General features: G+C 41.9%; 1 protein-coding gene and 1 pseudogene across 12 annotated transcripts in view; one reads left to right on the top strand and one right to left on the bottom strand.

Moving 5' to 3' along the window:
• The window catches only part of KLF12 (KLF transcription factor 12), a 302,241-nt gene that overhangs the window by 101,434 nt on the left and 179,541 nt on the right, over positions 1-21,266 (top strand). The gene's annotated exons all lie outside the window — the stretch shown is intronic.
• LOC133386345 (5S ribosomal RNA) lies at positions 2,467-2,585 on the bottom strand (annotated as a pseudogene).

Genomic DNA, 21,266 nt, shown 5'->3' with positions numbered 1-21,266 from the left:
CCATTGGTTTGTGACAACTACCAACTGGTTGCAAATACCCCCTTTTTAGGGAAGGTGATTGAGAGGGTTGTGGCGCAGCAATGGCAAGTCCTCTTGGATGAAACAGATTATCTTGACCCATCCCAGTCTGGGTTCAGGCCTGGTTATGGGACTGAATCGGCCTTGGTCGCCCTGATGGATGACCTTTATCGGGAGAAGGACAGGAGGAGTGCGACCCTGTTATTCTTACTTGATCTATCAGCAGCTTTTGATACCATTGACCATGGTATCCTTGTGGGCCGACTTGGTGAGATGGGTATTGGAGGCACTGTTTTACAGTGGTTCCGATGCTATCTCCAAGGTCACTCTCAGACAATAGCATTGGGTGACTGTCTTTCGGCCCCCTGGCAGTTGTGTTGTGGGGTGCTGCAGGGTATCATCTTGTCCCCCATGCTGTTTAACACCTATATGAAGCCCTTGGGAGCGGTCATCAGGAGATTTGGGGCAAGGTGTCAGCAGTATGCTGATGATACCCAGCTCTATTTCTCCTTAATATCTAAATCAGGAGAGGCCATGCAAGCCCTGGACCGGTGCCTGGACTTGGTGGTGGGCTGGATGAGGGCCAATAAACTGACTTTCATTCCTAGCAAGACAGAGGCACTGTGGGTTGGTGGTTCCCGAGTTCGGATGATTGGTCAGTTGCCTGCTTTGGATGGGGTCGTACTCCCTCTGAAAGAGCAGGTTCGCAGTCTGGGGTGCTCCTGGATCCATCTTTGTCGCTAGAGGCCCAGGTGACCTCAGTGGCTAGGAGTGCCTTTCACCAGCTTTGGCTGATAAGACAGCTGTGGTCATTTCTGGACTGGATAGCCTGACCACTGTTGTCCAGTGCCTGGCTGTATTGTATCATTGGATTTTAATGATGCCTCTTGGACTGGATGGGGAGGATAGAGAAAGGGTGTGTGTATATATAAACTGGCTGGAATGAAATCTCTTGGAAAAGGAAGACTCCAGTCCATTGATCTGCCCACTCTTGCTTCTGGCCCTGCCAAACACTGGCATGCAGCCCCTGGAAGGTTTCTGACAAGGAGATGTAACCCTTGAGCTGAAAAAAGGTTCCCCACCCTTGCCTTAAAATGTGCAGTCAGATGGTAGTGTTGGGTGTGCCGTTGGGTGCACGCTCTCAGTTCATTTGGAACAATGGTGAGGCTCTGTCATCCACTTGCCTTTGCAGCAGTCATTGGATAGAAAACTGGGGAGTGGGAGTAGACCCACTTCTTACTGAACAATTGGGTAGAATACCGTGCCTGGACATGTTTCCTTACATCTGTACAATCAAAGAAGCTCAGCACTTGCTTGCTTTTAAATGCAAAGCTGAGAATTCAGGGAAGAAGACTAGAAAATCCCCTGAAGGATCTAGGCCACTGCAGTCCCTTCCCGGAAGCTGTAATCCCATGCAGAAGAGAGGCTGAAAAACAGTGAAGAGTCATCCAGCTCTGAAGGTCCAGCAGAGTCCAATCCCCAACATTTAGAAAAGGCTGTGGCCAACATTATAAAAGGTCTTGCTGTACTTTTCAGATATTAATTCCTGCCTTCCTCTGTTTCCTACCCGTCATAGAAGCAAGATGCTTCACCCTGTCGCATTGGGCAGGACCAGTCCTGAAGTGTGAGGTTCTCTCCCTCCCTCCCCTAATTTGGGCCTAAGGACTAGGTAATCGATTTGGTGAATTTGGGTTGCACACTAGCTCCTTTTTAGATTTGGAATGAATTCATGTCAGTTACAGTCCCTAGTTGGTGAGCTCTAACTCAGTTTAGTGAGAGAATGAAGCCATGAATATCAGTGCAGTTGATGGAAAGGAAATGGTAGTAATGGCGATACTAATGATTGTTATGATGGCAGCATAAAGCCTCCTTAAGGGAGACTCGAAGTTCTTCATTGGTGCAAGCATGACTCAATTCAGTGATTTTATGTGAAAAGACTTCCTCTGCACCAGAGGAAGGCAGCAATAGAAACCAATATCATATTGTAAAGTAGGCAGGATCTGGAAAATAGTTGTGAAGAATTCTGCTGCATACGAGGCCATGTTGCTTCAGATGAATTCAGTTTATTTTGCTGGAGTACATAGACTGAGATTTCTCATGGCTAGGTGGCCAGAAGCCCTAAAAATGATGAGAGGATGAAATAAAAACCTGAATCTGATAGCAAGAGAAGCTCTGACAGTACAGTGGAGGAAACTGAAGGGAGATTTGTTTACCTTTTTACATGTTTGTGCATCATAAGAACATAAGAAGAGCCCTTCTGAATCAGATCTTCTAGTCTAGCCTCTCGTTCTTATGTGAAGTCCAGCAGATAAAGAGAGATATTTTGTTATTGCTATATGCCCAAGTCAATTACGATTTATGGTGACCCTATGAATCTTTTTTTGGATATATTCATAGGGTTTTCATGGTAAGAGGTATTCAGAGGTGGTTTACCATTGCCTTCCTCTAAGGCTACAGCACCTGGTATTCCCAGGCAGTCTCACATCCAAGTACTAACCAGACCTGACCCTGCTTAGCTTCTGAGATCATACAAGATCGGACGTGTTCAGGGTAGTATGGACATAGATATAAAGAGAGATATTAATGTGGTTGAAATTCTTAGAAACATATGAAGGGTCAATATATGAGAGGAGAGAAAACATCTGAAGAATACTAGGAGTCATCCAAATAAAGTGGTTGGCAGCAGACTAAGGACAGACATGTATTCCCCCCCCCCAAACACAAAATGCATAATTAACAATTCACCAGCACAAGATTAAAGCTTAGATAGGTTTTATGGAGGGTAGACTTATCAGTGACTCTTAGTCATAAAAGATACATTTATACCTCTGAATACCAGATGCTAGGAGTTAACAATCTGGAAGGATCGCTGCCTTCAGGCACCGATTGTAAGTTTATCAGAAGGTGGGCCTTTTATTTTCATCCAGCAGGGCTCTTCTTATGACGAGTTGTTTCACAAAAGTGGTGTGGCAGTGTGGAGCTGAATTATGTTCAAAGCTGCGGCCAAGCTGCTGTTTGCATCTATGAGCTGCACCTAGGGATATGCTAGAATTCCATCCAATTTGGATTTGGTAAAGAATTTTCCATTAATTCACTTATTCACTATTGTATTGATGTTCCGTACCTCTTTTTGTAAACTTTTTTTCTAATGTGCATCTAAATGATTGATATTAATATTGATATTTTGTCAATAATTTGTTCAGTGTATCAATATTTCCTTTAAAAACATTGATATTTCCTTTTAAAAATGGATATCAATATTTTTTCTGAGGGGAAAAAAGGATCGGCAAAAGCAGGGGCTTGCGGACAAAAAAAAAAATTCTAATCAATACCAATCTGTTAGATTGACAGAATGCTTTCAAACTGGTACCAGCCAAGGATCTCATCCTAGTTGGACCTGGTACAATCTTCTGGCTTCCAGAAGAGGTTTTTCAGATGCTTTCCTCACCCTTTTGCTTGATCTGGTCCAGCATCATATTCTTATAGTAGCCCTCCAAATGCCTATGGGAAGTCTACCAGATAAAGAAATAATCATGGAATAATCCCTGGTGGCTACATTTGCTGTGATGCTTCTTGCCTTTCGAAATGACTTCTTGGGGTGTAAAATGCACTCTTGTTTTCTATAACAGTGAGAGCTAAAAACATAAGACCAACAGAAAAAGGACAATGTTATTGCAAGGAGTTTAATTTTTGTTTCCTAACAAAAACGAGGGAGTGGCTATGGAGGGAGTGTGCCTACAGAGAGTCAGGAGACAGAGGAACCCGAAGGGCCTTATTCAGCCCTTGGGTCTGAGGTTCCCCACCACTACACTAAAGTATTATTTGGACTGTAGCTCTGGACCAAACCTGCATAACTTGTGGCATGCCAAGCCAAACTCAGCCCCCTAGCCATATATGCCAGCCTGCCATCTGTCTTCACAGCCTGCCTGGCACTTTAAGGTGGCCTGGTAGGTTGCCTCTTTACCTTGGTGGGACACAGATTACTTGCTCTAGACTCTCATTCACCATTTAGTGGTAAAGGAGCCTTGCAAAGCTCAAGTACTATTTGAGTGAGATGCAGTAGATGGGTAGTCCATAAAAATGTGCTAGTTTCTTTTATTATTCTAGAAATGTAAAAACACATGATTGGCCATTGTGCTTCTCAGTCTCAGAATTACACAACAGGATGTAGGATCCTTGGGAAAACCAACATTACAATTCTTGGTCATCATTTAAGTTCATGGACATCCTGATCCACATCCTTAAACTCATTTAATCCCCTTGATGCAATTGGGACATAGCAGACGTAAATCTAAATACATTTATTCAGAATGGCTTCAGATGTTGCAAAAGCAAGATACGGAGATTGCAGCGAAGTTAAATTAATTTTTTTGCTTCTGTCTTCACAGTAGAGGATATAGGGCAGATTCCTGAACCTGAACTAACATTTGTAGGAAGGGAGTCTGAGCAATTGAGGCAAACATTGGTGACAAGAGATGAAGTTCTAGGATTCATAGACAAGATAAAACTGACCAATTGCCGGGTCCAGAACAACCTGAGAGTTCTCAAACAATTAAAATGTGAAGTTGCTGGTCTTCTAATAAAAATATGTAACTTGTCCCTCACATCCACCTCTATATCTGAAGACTGGAAAGTCGCCAATGTGATGCCAATCTTTAAAAAGAGATCCAGAGGGGATCCTGGGAATTACAGGCCGATTAGTTTAACATCTGTCCCAGGATAACTGGTGGAAACTATTATTAAAGACAAATTAACCAAGCATATAGAAAAATAAGTCCTGCTGAAGCAGAGCCAGCATGGCTTCAGCAAGGGAAAGTCCCATCTCACTAACTTATTAGAATTTTTTGAGAGTGTCAACAAGCATATAGATAGAGGTGATCCAATGGACATATTGTACTTAGACTTTCAAAAAGCTTTCAACAAGTTACTTCACTAAAACCTACAAGAGTAAGCTTAGCAGTCATGGAATGAGGAGACGTCCTCTTGTGGATCAGGAATTGGTTAAGCAGCAGGAAGGAGAGAGTAGGAATAAATGGACAATACTCCCAATGGCAGGCTATAGAAAGTAGAGTCCTCCAAGGACTGGAATTGGGTCCTTTGCTTCTTAACTCATTCATAAATGTTCTAGAGTCAGCAGTAAGGTGGCCACATTTGCTGATGATACTAAGCTGTTCAGGGTTGTTAAAACAAAAGGAGATTCTGAAGACCTCCAAAAGGACCTCTCCAAAGTGAGTGAATGGACAGTAAAATGGCAATGAAATTCAGTGTAAACAAGTGTAAAATTATGCATATTGAAGCAAAAAATCTTAATTTTACATAAACACTCATGGGTTCTGAACTGGTGGTGACTGACCAGGAACGAGACCTTGGGGTCATAGTGAATAGCTCAATGAAGATGTTGACCTAATGTGTGGCAGCTGTGAAAAGGGTAAATTCCATGCTAGGGGTCATTAGGAAAGGTATTGAAAATAAAGCTGCTGATATCATCATGCCATTGTATAAATCTGTGTTGTGAGCACATTTGAAATACTATGTGCTTTTCTGGTTACCTCACCTCAGAAGGGATATTGTTGACTTGGAAAAGGTTCAGGAAAAGGCAACCAGAATGATCAAGGGATGGAGTAACTGCCCTATGAGGAAAGGTTACAGCATTTGGGGCTTTTTAGTTTAGACTCCAGGTGAATCAGAGGTGACATGATAGAAGGGTATAAAATTGTGCATGGCATGGAAAAAGTAGATAGAGAAAAGTTTTTCTCCCTTTCCCACAACACTAGAATTTGTCGTCATTCAATGAAAATGAAGGTTGGAAGATTCAGGACAGACAAAAGAAAGCACTTCTTCATGCAGCGCATAGCTAAACTATATAATTCGCTCCCACAAGAGGCAGTGATGGCCACAAACGTGGATGGCTTGAAAAGAGGCTGAGACAAGTTCATGGAGGATAAGGCTGTCAATGGCTACAAGCCCTGATGACTATTCTCTGACTCCACGGTCAGAGGTGGTGTGCTTCCGAATACCAGTTGCTGGAAATCGCAGGGGGCAAGAAGTCCTCTTGCATTCAGGTGCTGCTTGTGGGCTTCCCCTGGCCATCTGACTGGCCACTGGGGGAACAGGATACTGGACTAGATGGGCAACTGGCCTGATCCAGGAGGCTGTTCTTAAGTTGCCTGATGCTTGCACAATCTTCTGTAGTTATCTTGCTGTCCCTGTTTGCTGTGCCTGAAACAGAACTGCCATCTGTATCCTGAGCAACCTTCCATTGCAAAACCAACAAGGAGTGTTGTTGTGGCACTTAAAGATTAATAAATGTATTGCAGCATGGGTTTTTGTAAAGTGCCAGAGCCAGTATGGGACTGTGGGCGTACATACCCAAATTTAGACTCCAGCACAGGGAATCTAACGAGAAACTGCTGGGATGGAAACTGGAGCCTGGAGGGCAGCCAGATAAGGTAGTGCTGTGCTAACCAGGCAAAAGTAGTCCAGACTCATAACACCATATTTAGACGAGACTTGGCTTATTCAGAGGATTGCTTGCCAGTCCATTGCAAGGGCTGCTGTTGCACACCCTTCTTCTCTTCTCGGGTATCTCAAGAGGGCTTTGAGGCCTATGCATGCAGGGCCTCTGGTAGTTCCCCAGACCTAGGTCCCCAGCCTCAGGCTGGGAGGTTATGGGGTCCCAAAGAATAGGCATGAAAGCTGCTTGCCTGCTTCGTCAGATGTGGCAAGTTCTCCTTTATGTATTACAGGCAAGTGTCAAGAAACAGGGCAAGTTGGCTGGTGGCCCTTGTGTCCAACATCCAAAATCTCCAGAGGTAGAAAGCGGAGTTTCTGGGGGTTAAATAAACTGCTGTGTGGTTTTATGGAAAATGCTGGTAGTGTGCTTTGCAACCACTCTGAAATTCAGCTAGATGCTACCATGATGAAAAAACTTAACAAGTATGTCATATAACAATAATTTGCCATCTTTTGTTTTTCTCTTCCTCCCCCAGCAGTTCAATGCACTCAGCCTTGTGGCACATTGTGTATCCCAGTGTTGGGAGCAGAGATAGCTGGACTTTTTCTCTTTATGTCTGCACTGAAGCCTTGTTTGAATAAAAGTGTATAATGAAATCATAGAATACCTCTCATCCCCGTTTTTAAACCTCTTGTAAAGCATTCTACAACCCTGCAGCAACACATATTGTTGTTAGCTGGGTATTCTGCCTTGTGTTCTGTGGAATGCCAGTCAAGTAAAAATCAGAATATGTATGACAAATAAAAGTAGCAAATACTCTTCTTTATATATTAAATTTTCAATTTTATTTTGAGTTTGTCTTTGTATGGGTGTTAAGCGCTGTTGTTCTTTTCTTTTTTGCTTTTACGATGCTTTTTGTAAACACTGTTGCTTTTCTCATTCCTACTGGGAAGGACTGAAAGACTGATATTCCTTTTAAACATTATTGGCGTTTTGTTACCTCTTTTGTGGAGATGATTGCTCACATACGTTATCCTTCAGACCTCTCTTTCTCTCTCTACCAGATTTTGTCGTCTTTATTTCATGGTTGAAGGAGAAGTTGTTAAGCTGTTATTTAGAGACATTCCATTTGTGATCCTATGTGTCTTGTTACTACCATGGAATGCCATTATTACACATGTCTTTGGGCTGAGCTGTTTGCAGGTATAAGGAATTTGTGGATAAATTGTGGTTTCATGTTTTGTTAGTGGAGAACATGGATTAAGCACACTGCAGCAGTCCTGGTTTGATCTCAGGTATCATGCTCTTGTATTCACATGCAGAACCATCATTAGGACTTTCTGAGGTCACTGGGCATGCCAAGGATCACATAGCAGTAGCAATCTCCTCTCCTCTATGCCACACCAAAGGCCTCCAGGCATCTTGGAATGAGCTTTCAGACAGCATGTGAATGCATCCAGGCTGTGCTATACCTTGCCTCACATACTACTTCTGGACCAGAAACTGGTATTTCCTGGGTTCAGTTTAGAAATCAGCTGGTTCCTACCAGATCAAAGGGATCCAGACTGGATTTTTTTTTTAATTAATTTTTATTCAAATTTTCAAAAACAAAAAAAACAACACAAAACAAAAACAATTATACAAAAAAAATAAAATGTTGACTTCCGATTTGTCGCAGATCAACCATAGGTCTACAATATATAACAATCCTGTCTCTAAAATTATATTACAAAATCACTTTCCTCCAGTAGTTATCTTAATTAATCATCAAATCTCATAAACGTTACTTTATTCTTTCCACAAAAAGTCCAAAAGAGATTTCAATTCCTTGAGAGATATATCTTTCAATTTTTCTCCAAATAAACATGTCGCTTAATCCATCTTGATTCAAATCTGTTAGGTCCAGTAATTTCAATAGCCATTCCTCCATTATCTATATTAATTCCATCTTCCATCTTAAATAATCCTAAATCCAGTAATTTCAGTAGCCATTCTTCCATTATCAGTATCCCATAATAATCTTGTTGTCATAGCCATAATCCAAATAAACATATCAATTAATCCATCTCGTCGAATCTATTACGTCCAATAATTTCCATAACCATTCTTCCATTATCAATATTAATTCCATCTTCCATCTTCAATAGTCCTGTTAAATCCAGTGGTTTCAGTATCCACTCATCCATTATCAGTATCTCATGATGATCTTGCTGTCATAGCCATAGTCATATAACAAGAGTCTGATGGGAATTTCCCCCTTCACAAATATGTCCTTTCCATCAATTCTAAATATGTTGCTGAAATATTGTTGTAAAGTCACTTCTCTGCTCTTCTTTTTTACAAAATGCACTGGCTCATCTCTTAAGAGTTTTTCCATTGTCACATATTTGTAATTAATTCCATAGATTTTTTCTATGTCAAGCTCCATCACATCATTCCAGTCAAGAAAATTATCCAAGACGTTGATAACTTTATCACTAATATCTTCATTAGTTTCTTCAGAGACAACATTGAATTCCAAACAGTAAACTTTATTTCTAACATCCGTAAACTCCAGATCTTTTTCCAATTCCTCATTTGTTCCAGTCTCCATGGCTTGTATCTTCCCTTTAATTTTTCTTTTCTCATCTCTAATCCCATCAAAATCCTCTTTCACAGAATCCCCTATTTTTTTAAACTCCTGCATCATTTTGCTAAGTTCATCTCCTGTCTGCCCTGTTTCAGGGTTTGTTTCATTATCTCAATCTCACTCATTATTTTCTGAAACATAATTTCTTCCATGGTCTCAGTCACTTTCCTGGTTGTCATTCTTAAAACCACAAAAACAAAAAATTATTCCAGCCACAATTGGGTTAATGTTTCAGGCTTGCAGACATCAATACAGCCTGTCTTATCTCTTATATATTCAGGAAAACAAAACAAGTTTAGTTCCCAGCTTCAAACAGTTAGTGGCGTCGTGAGTAAGCAGATTCGTCAAAATGAAATAGACCAAAAAAAAAAAATAGTTCCAGACATGATACTCCAAAGTTCATAAATCAAATTTGTTTATTTTTTTCCCCTCCTCGAAATAAAAACCCCTCTTCCGTTAATATCTTTAGAATGCACTTCCAGGCCCGCTTTTTGCAATAAAAACAAAGATAAGCTTTTTTCGATTTCTTTCCTCCTTAGTTTCGTGAGTGAAAGAGAAATTTTTTAACTCACCCAGTTCTTTATAGCTGATTCATTGACAAATCTCTTTTTGGTGCAACAATTTAAACCAAGTAAAAAAAAAATGGAAAGAAGGATGCTTGCCTGTTAGTTCGTTTTTCTTTGAAGAAAAGATAAACGTGTCGCTTAATCAGCAAGAGCTTTGATGGAAGTCCGTCCGGCATTCGCTGGCTGAACTTTCTCTCATAAATTAATGAAATCCAGTCCTCCCAACAAAAACAGGCTTTGTGGTTAATCTCACGTTTCTCCCTGACCGGGAGAAAATCTTAACCAGTCAAAAAAAAAAACATTCTGACTGATTAAAGCTGAAAAAACTTCATCTAAGACAAGAGCTTGTCTCAGAGGCAGCACAGGCGAATCACCCTTCCCGGAAGTCCCAGACTAGATTTTTTGATAAGGAGAAAAAAAATGATGCCATCCAAAAGTCCCAGCCTTTAAAGTCCCAGAGCTGAAAGTGTGTTGGGAAAAAAACCCCTCAGTTGTAAAACATTGGCTACATTGCCATGTCACAGTAAGCCATAAATTATGGCTTCCCGTGCATGAACTAATTGCACCCACCTCACTTCTTGCAATACCTCCCTGATCACACAGGAAGGAAACAAACCATGCTCACTGGCTTAGCGTTACATCCAAACTGGGGATCTTGGTTTTTGGGAGTGAAACAAAAAAGACATAATGCTAAGACAGAGATTGTAGTTTGTTTCTATTGTGCTCTAGTGTGTGTTCACATGAAAATACAGATGGACAAATGAGGCAAGTATTTGAGATTATATGAAATTGCTACTGTTTGATCTATTTGCATAGAGCTCAGACGGCACCGTGGTATACTCCACGGTTGCGAACTCTGAGGCGGGAGGTGAGACGGCTAGAGCACCAGTGGCGGAAATCTCACTCTGACGATGATCAGACATGGGCTAGAGTGGCTGCGGCAGCCTACCATGTGGCAATGAGGGCAGAGTGCTGTCCCAGGAGGCTATTCCAAGTGGTCCGGACCCTGGTCAGTCCAGTTGCCCCAGAACCGATGGAACATGCTAAGGCCTCCTGTGATGAGTTTGCAAAGCACTTTACGGAGAAAATTGATCATATTAAGAGTGCTATTCCATGCGCTGTGGACACAGTGAGTGAGCCAGAGGCGGCCAGTGGTGCTCCGGTGGTGTGGGATCGATTCCAGCTTCTTCCTTCTGATGAAGTGGGCAAGGTGCTTTCAACCTTAAAGCCAACCACTTGCTTACTCAACCCTTGCCCGTCGTGGCTCATTATGAGCTGCAAGGACAGACTGGGCGAGGGGATCAAGATGGTGGTAAATATGTCCCTGGAAGAGGGAGTAATGCCATCAGCTCTCAAGGAGGCAGTAATAAAACCAATTCTAAAGAAGCCTTCCTTGGATGCCCAAGATCTAAACAACTTTCGCCCAGTCTCAAATCTGCCATTCCTGGGCAAGGCGGTTGAGCGGGTGGTGGCAAAGCAGTTGCAAGTGCATTTGGAGGAAGTGGATTATCTGGATCCATTTCAATCAAGCTTCAGGCCTGGACATGGGACTGAAACGGCCTTGGTCGCCTTGGTGGATGATATGAGGAGGGCGTTAGATAGGGGTGAATGCACCTTCCTTGTCCTCCTGGATCTCTCAGCAGCTTTTGATACCGTTGTCCACGGTATCCTTCTGGACCGCCTGAAGAGGTTAGGCATAGGGGGCACTGTATTGCAGTGGTTCCATTCCTTCCTCTCTGGTAGGTACCAGAGAGTGGCATTGGGGGATGAGGTTTCAGATCCTTGACCTCTCACTTGTGGGGTGCCACAGGGCTCCATCCTCTCCCCGATGCTGTTCAACATCTATATAAAGCCGCTGGGGGCTATCATCAGAAGATTTGGGCTGCAGTGTCACCAGTATCTCTCATTCAAATCTTCACCAAGGTTGGCTGTAGAAACTATCCAAGTGCCTGGAGTCGGTGAGTGGCTGGATGGGAAGGAATCAGCTGAAGCTGAACCCTGACAAAACCGAGGTACTGTTTGTGGGAGACAAGGGAGGGTTGGGGGATGTTGACCTAGTGCTCAATGGGGTACAATTGCCCCTGAAACACCAGGTCCGCAGCCTGGGGGTCATTCTTGACTCCCAGCTGTCCATGGAGGCTCAGGTCTCGGCTGTGAGCTGGGCGGTGCTGTATCAACTCCATCTGATACGGGGGCTGCGCCCCCTACCTTCCCAACCATCTGCTCCCATCTGTGGTACATGCGCTGGTCTCCTCTCGCCTATACTACTGTAATGCACTCTACGTGGGGTTACCCTTGAAAATGGTCCAGAAGCTGAAACTGGTAAAGAATGCGGCAGCTCGCCTGATTAAAGGCAGCCGCTGGCGAAATCACATCACTCCAGTGCTGAAGGAGTTGCACTGGTTACCGGTTGTTTTCCAGGCCCAATTCAAGGTGTTGGTTCTGACCCTTAAAACCCTGTATGGTTTTGGCCCAGCCTATCTGAAGGAGCGCCTCCAACATCATCAGGGATGCTGCTCAACAAGATCAGCCTCAAAAGGCCTTCTCTCTATCCCACCAGTTAAAACAGCTAGACTGGTGAGGACTTGGGAGAGGGCTTTTTCAACTGTGGCCCCCACTTTGTGGAATTCCCTCCCAAATGAGCTCCGCCATGCCCCCTCTATGATGAGCTTCCGCCGGGCCTTGAAGACCTGGCTCTTCAGGCAGGCTTTTGGGGTGGGTTAGGTTTTATTATTGTTGAGATTTTTAATGTTTTAATGTATTTGTATGTTTTTATTTTGTACGTTGCCCAGAGTGGCTGGACAGCCAGCCAGATGGGTGACTGACTGACTGACACATGAATGAATGAATGAATGAATGAATGAATGAATGAATGAATGAATGAATGAATGAATGAATGAATGAACGAATGAATGAATGTGTCTGTCTGAGCAGGACCTTAGAATGCTGAGTGCCCTGCTTTGGTTTATGGGCTGAACTAGAGAAATTAGATTCTTTCTAGTGTGTATCTCTGTTCTTTATTTCAACATGCTCATTGGTAATCTAAAATGTAGGTAATCAGTAAAGTGAAAATTACAGGTGAAGAAAAATTGTTAAATTCAGTGCAGTTCAAAACAGACTTTGCAGAGTTGTATTAAGTATCTCTTAACCCTAAAGTGATTGACTGAGTGATAATTCATTTGATACATAGGCAGATCTAGTTTTGATACAGTGCCTTGACAGAAGACCGACCTGGAAGGCAGTCAAAACAGATGTTTTCTATGGTACTCCATAAGCAAGACAGGAATATATATATATAACTGCCACCTTGGTAACAGCATTTGTATGTTAGCAGCTGATGAAGGCGGAACCTGAAACGTTTTGTTAATATAATAAAAATCTCTGTTTGGTTAATCACAATTATGTTTATATATATATATATGGCCAAACTACACATGATGCTAAATGTGCCACTTGAAATTGCATTCGTTATTGTCTCTTTAACTGCATACAGCAGGAACAGGAGACCCCATCAGGACTGGAACTCAGTGTGTGGGAAGGGAGATCAACCTGTTGCCAAAAAATTGCTGACAGGAGCTTCTTTTCCAGGATTGATAGTAGCTTTGGGGAAACTAAGCCAGTTTTGATGCTGATACACCCATTTGAAAGCTGAATGGATCATGCCACTGGGATGCAGTTCTCAAACAACTAACCTTGGAATAGTTCTGTTGGCTTTGTTGGGGCTGCCTAACTTTACTGAAAATAGTGGGAGAATTGCACTGGGGCCAGAAAAAAATGGCACTGATCACAAGGTTACCACTGAAAACAGCAAAACTTGTGTCAAGTTCCCCTACATCCCCTTGTAATTTGTAGTGAAGGAAACACACCACAACATCATATAGCTGGGTAGTCAATGTGGTGCTCTCCAAATGTTGCTAGACTACTGCTCTCATCATCCTTGAACATTGGCTAATGGGAGTTGTAGTCCAACAACATCTGCAAGGCACCACATTGACTACCCCTCTGGCATAGGGTAATGACTTTTCCCATCTATTCCCCAGCCAATAATGTTGATCAGGGATGGGCAAATGCACAATGTAATAAAGTCATGTCACACTTTTACATAACTGCATGATACAGGAAAAAAGGGGGAACCCAAGACTGAGTTTCAGTGCTGGAATGACATCCTTTTGACTGGTGTTACATCTAGCTCCATCCTGAGATCATCAAAACACTACAGTCATTGGATGCAAAATTATTTTGGGGTGTCTGTTACAAAGGATAATGGTCAAAAAGTCTTGTCCAAATGAGAGGTTAAAAAAAGGGATGCTAAAAAAAGAATCTGAATGACATATTGCATTAAAGCAAACACACACACACCCATTTTTAAATACATTAGTAGCAGGAGACCGTCTAAGGAGGCAGTTGGACCCTTGGATGACAAGGGAGTCAAAGATGTAGATAAAGGAGGATAAGGAGATGGCAGACAAGCTGAATGAATTCTTTTCATCTATGTTCATAGTGGAAGATATAGGGCGGATCCCTGTGCCTGAACTAACTTTTGCAGGAAAGGAGTCTGAGGAATTGAGGCGTATAGTAGTGACAAGAGACTAAGTTCTAGGCCTAATAGGCAAAAATAAAAACTGATAAATCATTGGGTTTGGATGGCATCCATCCGAGAGTTCTCAAAAGAACTCAAATGTAAATTTGCTAATCTTCTAATAAAAATATGTAACTTGTCCTTATGTTCAGCCTCCATATCTGAGGACTGGAAAGTGGCCAATATAACACCAATTTTTAAAAAGGGATCGGGGGGGGGGATCCTCGAAATTATTGACCAGTTAGTTTAACATCTGTGCTAGGAAAACTGGTGGAAAGTCTTGTTAAAGATAAAATAACATAGCATATAGAAGAACAAGCTTTGCTGAAGCAGAACCAGCATAGCTTCTGCAAGGGTAAGTCCTGTCTCACTAACCTGTTAGAATTCTTTAAGAGCGTCAGCTAGACAGATGTGATCCAGTTGACATGGTGCACTTTCAAAAAGCTTTTGACAAAGTACCTCACAAAAGACTTCTGAGTAAGTTTCGCAGTCATAAACTAAGAAGTGATGTCCTCTTGTGGATCAGGAACTGGTTAAGTAATAGCAAGCAGAGAGTAGGAAAAAATGGACAGTTCACGCAATGGAGGGATGTAGAAGGTGGAGCCTCCCACAGATTAGTATTGCTTTTTGACTTGTGCATAACCAATCTAGAGTTAGGGGTGAGCCTTGAGGTGGCCAAATTTGTTAATGATACTAAATTGTTCAGGGTCACTAAAACAAAAAGAGCTCTGGAAAGACCTCTCCAAACTGAGTGTGAATGGGTGATAAAATGGCAAATGCAATTCAGTGTATACTGTGATGCATGTCAGGGGAAAAAAATCTAATTTCACATATATGCTCATGGGTTCTGAACTGGCTGTGACAGACCAGGAATGAGACCTTGGGGTCATAGTGGATAACTCAATGAAAATTTTGAGCCAGTGTGTGACAGCTGTGAAAAAGGTGAATCCCGTGCTAGGAATTGTTAGGAAAGAAATTGAAAATAAAACTGCTGATAGTGTAATTCAGTTATACAAATCTATAACTGCATTTGGAGTACTGTGTATAGTTCTGGTCGCCTTATCTCAAAATTTATTTATTTATTGCATTTGTATACCACCCCATAGCCGAAGCTCTCTAGGTGGCTTACAACAATTAAAAACATTAAAAACAAATATACAAATTTAAAAACACATTTTTAAAAAGCAATTTAAAAACACATGCTAAAATGACTGGGAGAACAGGAAAGTCTTGACCTGGCGCCAAAAAGATAACAGCATTGGCGCCAGGCGTACTTCGTCAGTAAAATCATTCCATAATTTGGAGGCCACCACCGAGAAGGCCCTCTCCCTTCTTATCATCCTCCCAGCTTCCCTCGGAGTAGGCACCTGGAGGAGGACCTTCGATGCTGAGTGTAGTATAGGGGTGGGTTTGTGTTGGGGGAGGCATTGCATCAGGCATTGTGATCCTAAGCCGTGTAAGGCTTTATAGGTTAAAACCAGCACCTTGAATCAAGCTCAGAAACATACAAGCAGCCAATGCAAGTGGGCCAGAATCGATTTTATATGTTCAAACCATCTGGTCCCTGTTACCAATCTGGCAGCTGCATTTTGCACCAGCTGCAGTTTCCGAACCATCTTCAAAGGCAGATATTGATTGACTGATAACTTGGAGGTTACCAGAGCATGGACAACTGAAGCCAGGTTATCCCTGTCCAGATAGGGGCGTAGCTGGGCCACCAACCGAAGTTGGTAGAAGGCACTCCGTGCCATTGAGGCTACCTGAGCCTCAAGTGACAGAGATGGTTCTAGGAGAACTCTCAAGCTATGAACCTGCTTTTTCAGGGGGAGTGCAGTCCCATCCAGGACAGATTGGACATCCACCATCCGGTCAGAAGAACCACCCACTAGCAGCATCTCAGTCTTGTCTGGATTGAGCCTAAGTTTATTAGTCCTCATCCAGTCCATTGTCACAGCCAGGCACTGGTTCAGCACATTGATACTGTAAAGCTGGAAAAGGTTCAGAAAATGATCAAGGAGGTGGAGCAACTCCCCTATGAGGAAAGGATGCAGCATTTGGGGCTTTATATTTTAGAGAAAAGGCAAGTAAGAGGTGACATGATGTACGTGTATAAAATTATACATAGTTTGAAGAAAGTGGATAGAGAAATTTTCTCTCTCTCAAAGCACTAGAACTTGTGGACATCCAGTGAAGCTGAATGTTGGAAGATTCAGGGCAGACAAAATGAAGTATTTCTTCACACAGTGCTTACTATGAAATTGGCTCCCTCAGGAGGCAGTGATGGCCACCTACGTGGCTTTAAAAGAGGATTAGACAAATTCATAGAGGTTAAGGCTATCGTTGGCTACTAGCCCTGATGGCTGTTCTCTGCCTCCATGTTCTCTGCCTTCCTAATACCAGTTACTGGAAACTGCAGGAGGGGAGAGTGATCTCGCACTCAGGTCCTGCTTGTGGGCTTCCCTTGAGTATCTGGTTGTCCACTGTGAGAACAGGATGCTGAATAGACCACTGGCCTGATCCTGCAGGCTCTTCTTATGTTATTTTGAAAATATTTCAAATGGAATAAATGGTCCAGATATAGCTATCTATCTATATCTTGAATGCAGAATTGTCTGATTTAATATGGCGCTATTACTAAGCTCATAATTCATCTCCAGGGTTTGAGAGTTAATAGTATCTCATATAAACACATTGCTGAAATGAACGCAGGACAGGAAAACCCCAAAGCAACAAAGAGAGAAAGAATAGGAAATATAGCTATCTCTACTGGTTGTCTGCAGCCATCATTTCAGTTGCAAGTGAAACTACAGAGTAAAAGCAGAACCTTCAAGATATACGTTAATCTCCAGGTCTTAAAATAAATTATTCAGAACTTGCTTCAATGAAACTTAAGGTGTAATCTTTCTGTTGCTTTTTTACAAACCGTAGAAAGCTATGTTGGGAACAACATAATCTTGTTTGAAGAATTAGATGAACTTGGGAGGATCACGTAACCATAAATAGCAAGTGTTTTCTCTCTAGTCAATAGCTTTCCACTGAAAGTCTCTGAAGTCACTCAACTAATTTGCATCAACGAAATATTCAAAAGTGTGTAATGAGTACAGTTTAATTTAACAAAAGTAGCTCATTGACACTGGAAATTCCAGCTCTAAGGTATTCCAATACCCCCTCTCCTGGTTTTGTTTGTATTTATTTAATAAACATATAATCTTTCTATTTGTGGATGTCCAAGGTGGTTAACAACATGGAACAAGTTAAAATAATGATGATTGCTAAGAGTTAGCTGAGCAGCAGATGACATGACCAGTTAAATCAGTTAAAAACACCTGCCAAAATAATATTTGTAAGAGGTGGCAAAAATCATTAAGAGGGTACCAGAGAGTTTTGCAACTTTGACATGACTATAGAGAAAACCCTTGTCTGCATTGCAGCCAAAAGTATGTCTGATACTGGCGGGGATACACAAGAGAGCTTCCTCCACTGATCTGAATAGATGACTCATACTAGAAGAACCTCAGTTGTTAATTCAAGGCTACCCAGTGCTTCTATGACATCAGAGTAAGTACAATGGCATACTGGAGGCTCTCTGTGGCACCTCTGCCTGCAGAGCTGCACTGTGACACCACAGTAGCTGAGTCAATTTCCTCCAGGCAAAGCAGAGCAAAAAAAGGAGGTCAGAAGAAGAGAAGACTGCAAAAGTGATCTTGGTCAAAGGAGGAGGAGGAGGGTGGAAGAATGTGAGGGGAGGTTCAGGGTGCTTGCAAGCCATGAACAGGCTAGCGTGCGAATTTCTTGGCTATATAATACCATCAAATGATGAGAAACTTAGAAGACATTACCACTCAAAAGATATTATCTGTATTGCTTTTTTAAATTAGACATGTGAGAAATATCCCAGCAAGATTTTGCTGGTCTCATTGAAACTGTCTTCAAAAATCCTCTGATATTTCGCCTGAGGAAGAATGTATGCATTAGTATCAGATCTTGAGCCCTTTTCACTCTCTGTCCCTAGTGCGATGAAGGGGAGAGTAGAGCTGCAGTTGCTAGTCCTGCCCCACCATCTCCACTCTACTGTCCATGTGATGGGGGGACTTCTGAAGATGGGGGGAGCTACTCTATCCAGGCAGGCTCTCTCTGCAGTTTAGAACATTGCCTTTCAATTTATAGGAAGTCTACATATGCTTTACGCAGCCATTCAGAAATGAATTTAGAGGAAAGATTCATCTCCCTAAAGACACTGTGTTTACATTATAAAAGCAGTAGCTAGTTCTGACTAGATGGCTTTATGAAAATAAAAGGATTAAGTTAGGAATGTGGAATGAAGAGAAAGAATATTGGGTGGTATTTGGTGCTAACTCTACTCAGAGTAGACCCATTGAAGTTAATAGATATGACTAACAGGTTCATTAATTTCAGTGGGTCTACTTTGAGTAGGACTTAGCTGAATACAGCCCATTGCTTTCTCAGCAGATATACAAAATCTCACGATGGTCTAGGTTGTACTTTTGATTACATCAGGATATAGAGGTTCATCATAGGTGGACATTTAAGTAATACATTAACAAACAAAAAATGCAAGTCTCCCATTACCACTTCCTAGAACAATATCTTGCCGTTTGTGAACCTTTTTAAAAACAACTGTGCACTCCCCCTCTCTTACACTGAAAGCATATATGTGAAGCTTTTTAAAAAAGAGGGTAAACAACTAACTCAGCGAGGCAGGAAGTGTGGTTGGAACTGATAAGGATTGAGAGCAGTGTGATTGAAAGTGACAAATATTACAAACCCCCTACCTACGGCTGATGCAGACATAATATTACCAATTGTTTAATCATAATTAAGCAATTGAAAGTGGAGTGCAGGATCATATGTTTCCTCTCCCAACCCCTTCCCTCTAGACTGCAAATTCACCTCTTTGAGCTTAACTGTGATTTTTTTGTTCCATCAGCAGCAAGGTGGACTTCAATTATGGCTAACCCAGCCCTAGAAACTGTGGCTTCAGATGCTGGATTAAATAAGAGCCTTGATTACTCCTAACACACTTAACCATGGTTAAGTTTGGCAGAACTTGCCCTAAACAAGGAAGTGGATTGAGGAAAGGGCATGTGATCCTGCAGTTAAGCCCTTTGTAGGTGTTGCATCCAGACCACTCCCTATTCCTCCACAAACAGTATAATGTGTAGGGCTTGGACAGATGTGGGAAAATTTTGGTCCTCCAGATATTGCTGAACTACAACTCTCTTCAGACCCAGCAAGCAAGGCCAATGCCCAGGGATTATGGGAGTTGTAGTTCTGCAACTCTAGGATGCACACCTTAATGTGGTGAGGAGGGTTAAGAGTGTTGGAGAAGCTGAGAGCAATGCTGTCAGGAGTCTAGACCAAGAGGCTAAACTCCTAGCAGGGGCACCCAAGGCGAAAGTGTCAAAGCTGAGACACCAGACTGAGATGCATCCAAACTCAGGGGAAGGCAATGGTAAACCACCTCAATATCTCTTACCACGAAAACCTTATGAACAGAGTATCCAAAATACAACACGAGATAGTGCTAGAAGATGAGACCCTCAGGTCAGAAGGCGCTTACTGAGCTACTGGGTAAGAACAAAGGACAAGGACAAGTAGTGCTGTGACTAATGGCGCAGCTGGGTCAAAGGCGAAAGGAAGCAAACAGATGCAAGGCTGGAGTTGTATGACGTACACAATAGGAACATGCAACGTAAGAAGCGTGAATCAGGGAAAGCTAGAAATTGTCAAGCAAGAAATAGAGCATATCAACATTACAATACTTGGCATGAGTGAATTAAAATGGACAGGAATGGGACATTTTCAATCAGGCAACTACAAAATAGTTTATGCAGGAAATGAGAAATTAAGAAGAAATGTGGTTGCTTTAACAGTGAGAAGTGATGTAGCAAGAGCAATTAGGAGCTACAACGCAAGGTCTGAGTGAGTGATATCAATGATATTAAATGGGAAACCTATCAACATAACCATCATCCAAGTCTATGCTCCAACGGCAAACGCAGAAGAAGAGGAATTGGAGAGATTTTACGCAGAAGTACAGGAAGAAACTGATCACACACCAAAACAAGATATGCTGATAATCATGGGGGATTGGAATGCAAAAGTAGGGAACAGAGAAGAATTAGGAATTGTGGGGAAATGGGGCTTAGGAGACAGAAACGAAGCAGGAGAAAGACTTACTGAATTCTGTGAAGCCAATAATTTGTTTCTTGCGAACACATTTTTTGAGCAACCAAAAAGATGACTGTACACATGGACATCACCAAATGGTCAATATAGGAATCAAATTGATTATATAATTGGTAGCAGAAGATGGAGAAGTTCCATACTTTCTGCGAAAATAAGACCAGGAGCAAGAGTGTGGTACAGATCATGAACTGGTAATATTGAAAATCAGAGTAAAGCTAAAGAAGAAGAACAGCAATCATAATGCCAAAATACAATTTAAATAACATCCCAGAAGAATATAAAGATCAAATAAGGAACAGGTTTGAGGCTTTAAACTTAGTTGACAGAGAACCAGAAGAACTATGGGATGAAGTCAGAGACGTTATCAAGGAAGAATGCAAAAAGACAATACCTCTAGTTAAAAAGAAAGACCTCAATGGATAACTGACGAAACTCTTAAAATGGTTAAAGAGAGAAGGAAAGCAAAAGCAAAAGGAGATAGAATCACAGTCAGAACCCTAAATGCAACAATACAGCGACTAGTACGTAGGGACAAAGAGAATTATTACAATAGTTATTGTATAGAAATAAAAGAACAACAAAAAGGTAGAACAAGACCTATTCCAAAAGATTAGAGAACTTAAAGGGAAATTTAAACCAAGAATAGGGATGTTGAACAACCAACAGGGGAACACACTGACTGACCGAGATGAAATAAAAGGAATATGGAAGCAATACACTGAAGAACTCTATAACAGAGATGCAAGGATGTCAGATTAATTCATGGAGGAACCTTATGATGAAGAACCAGAAATTTTTGAATGCGAGGTG

The sequence above is a fragment of the Rhineura floridana genome, chromosome 5 (assembly GCF_030035675.1).
Source record: "Rhineura floridana isolate rRhiFlo1 chromosome 5, rRhiFlo1.hap2, whole genome shotgun sequence".
In the NCBI taxonomy this organism is placed as follows: Eukaryota; Metazoa; Chordata; class Lepidosauria; order Squamata; family Rhineuridae; genus Rhineura; species Rhineura floridana.
This window is presented reverse-complemented; position numbering and strand designations above follow the sequence as displayed.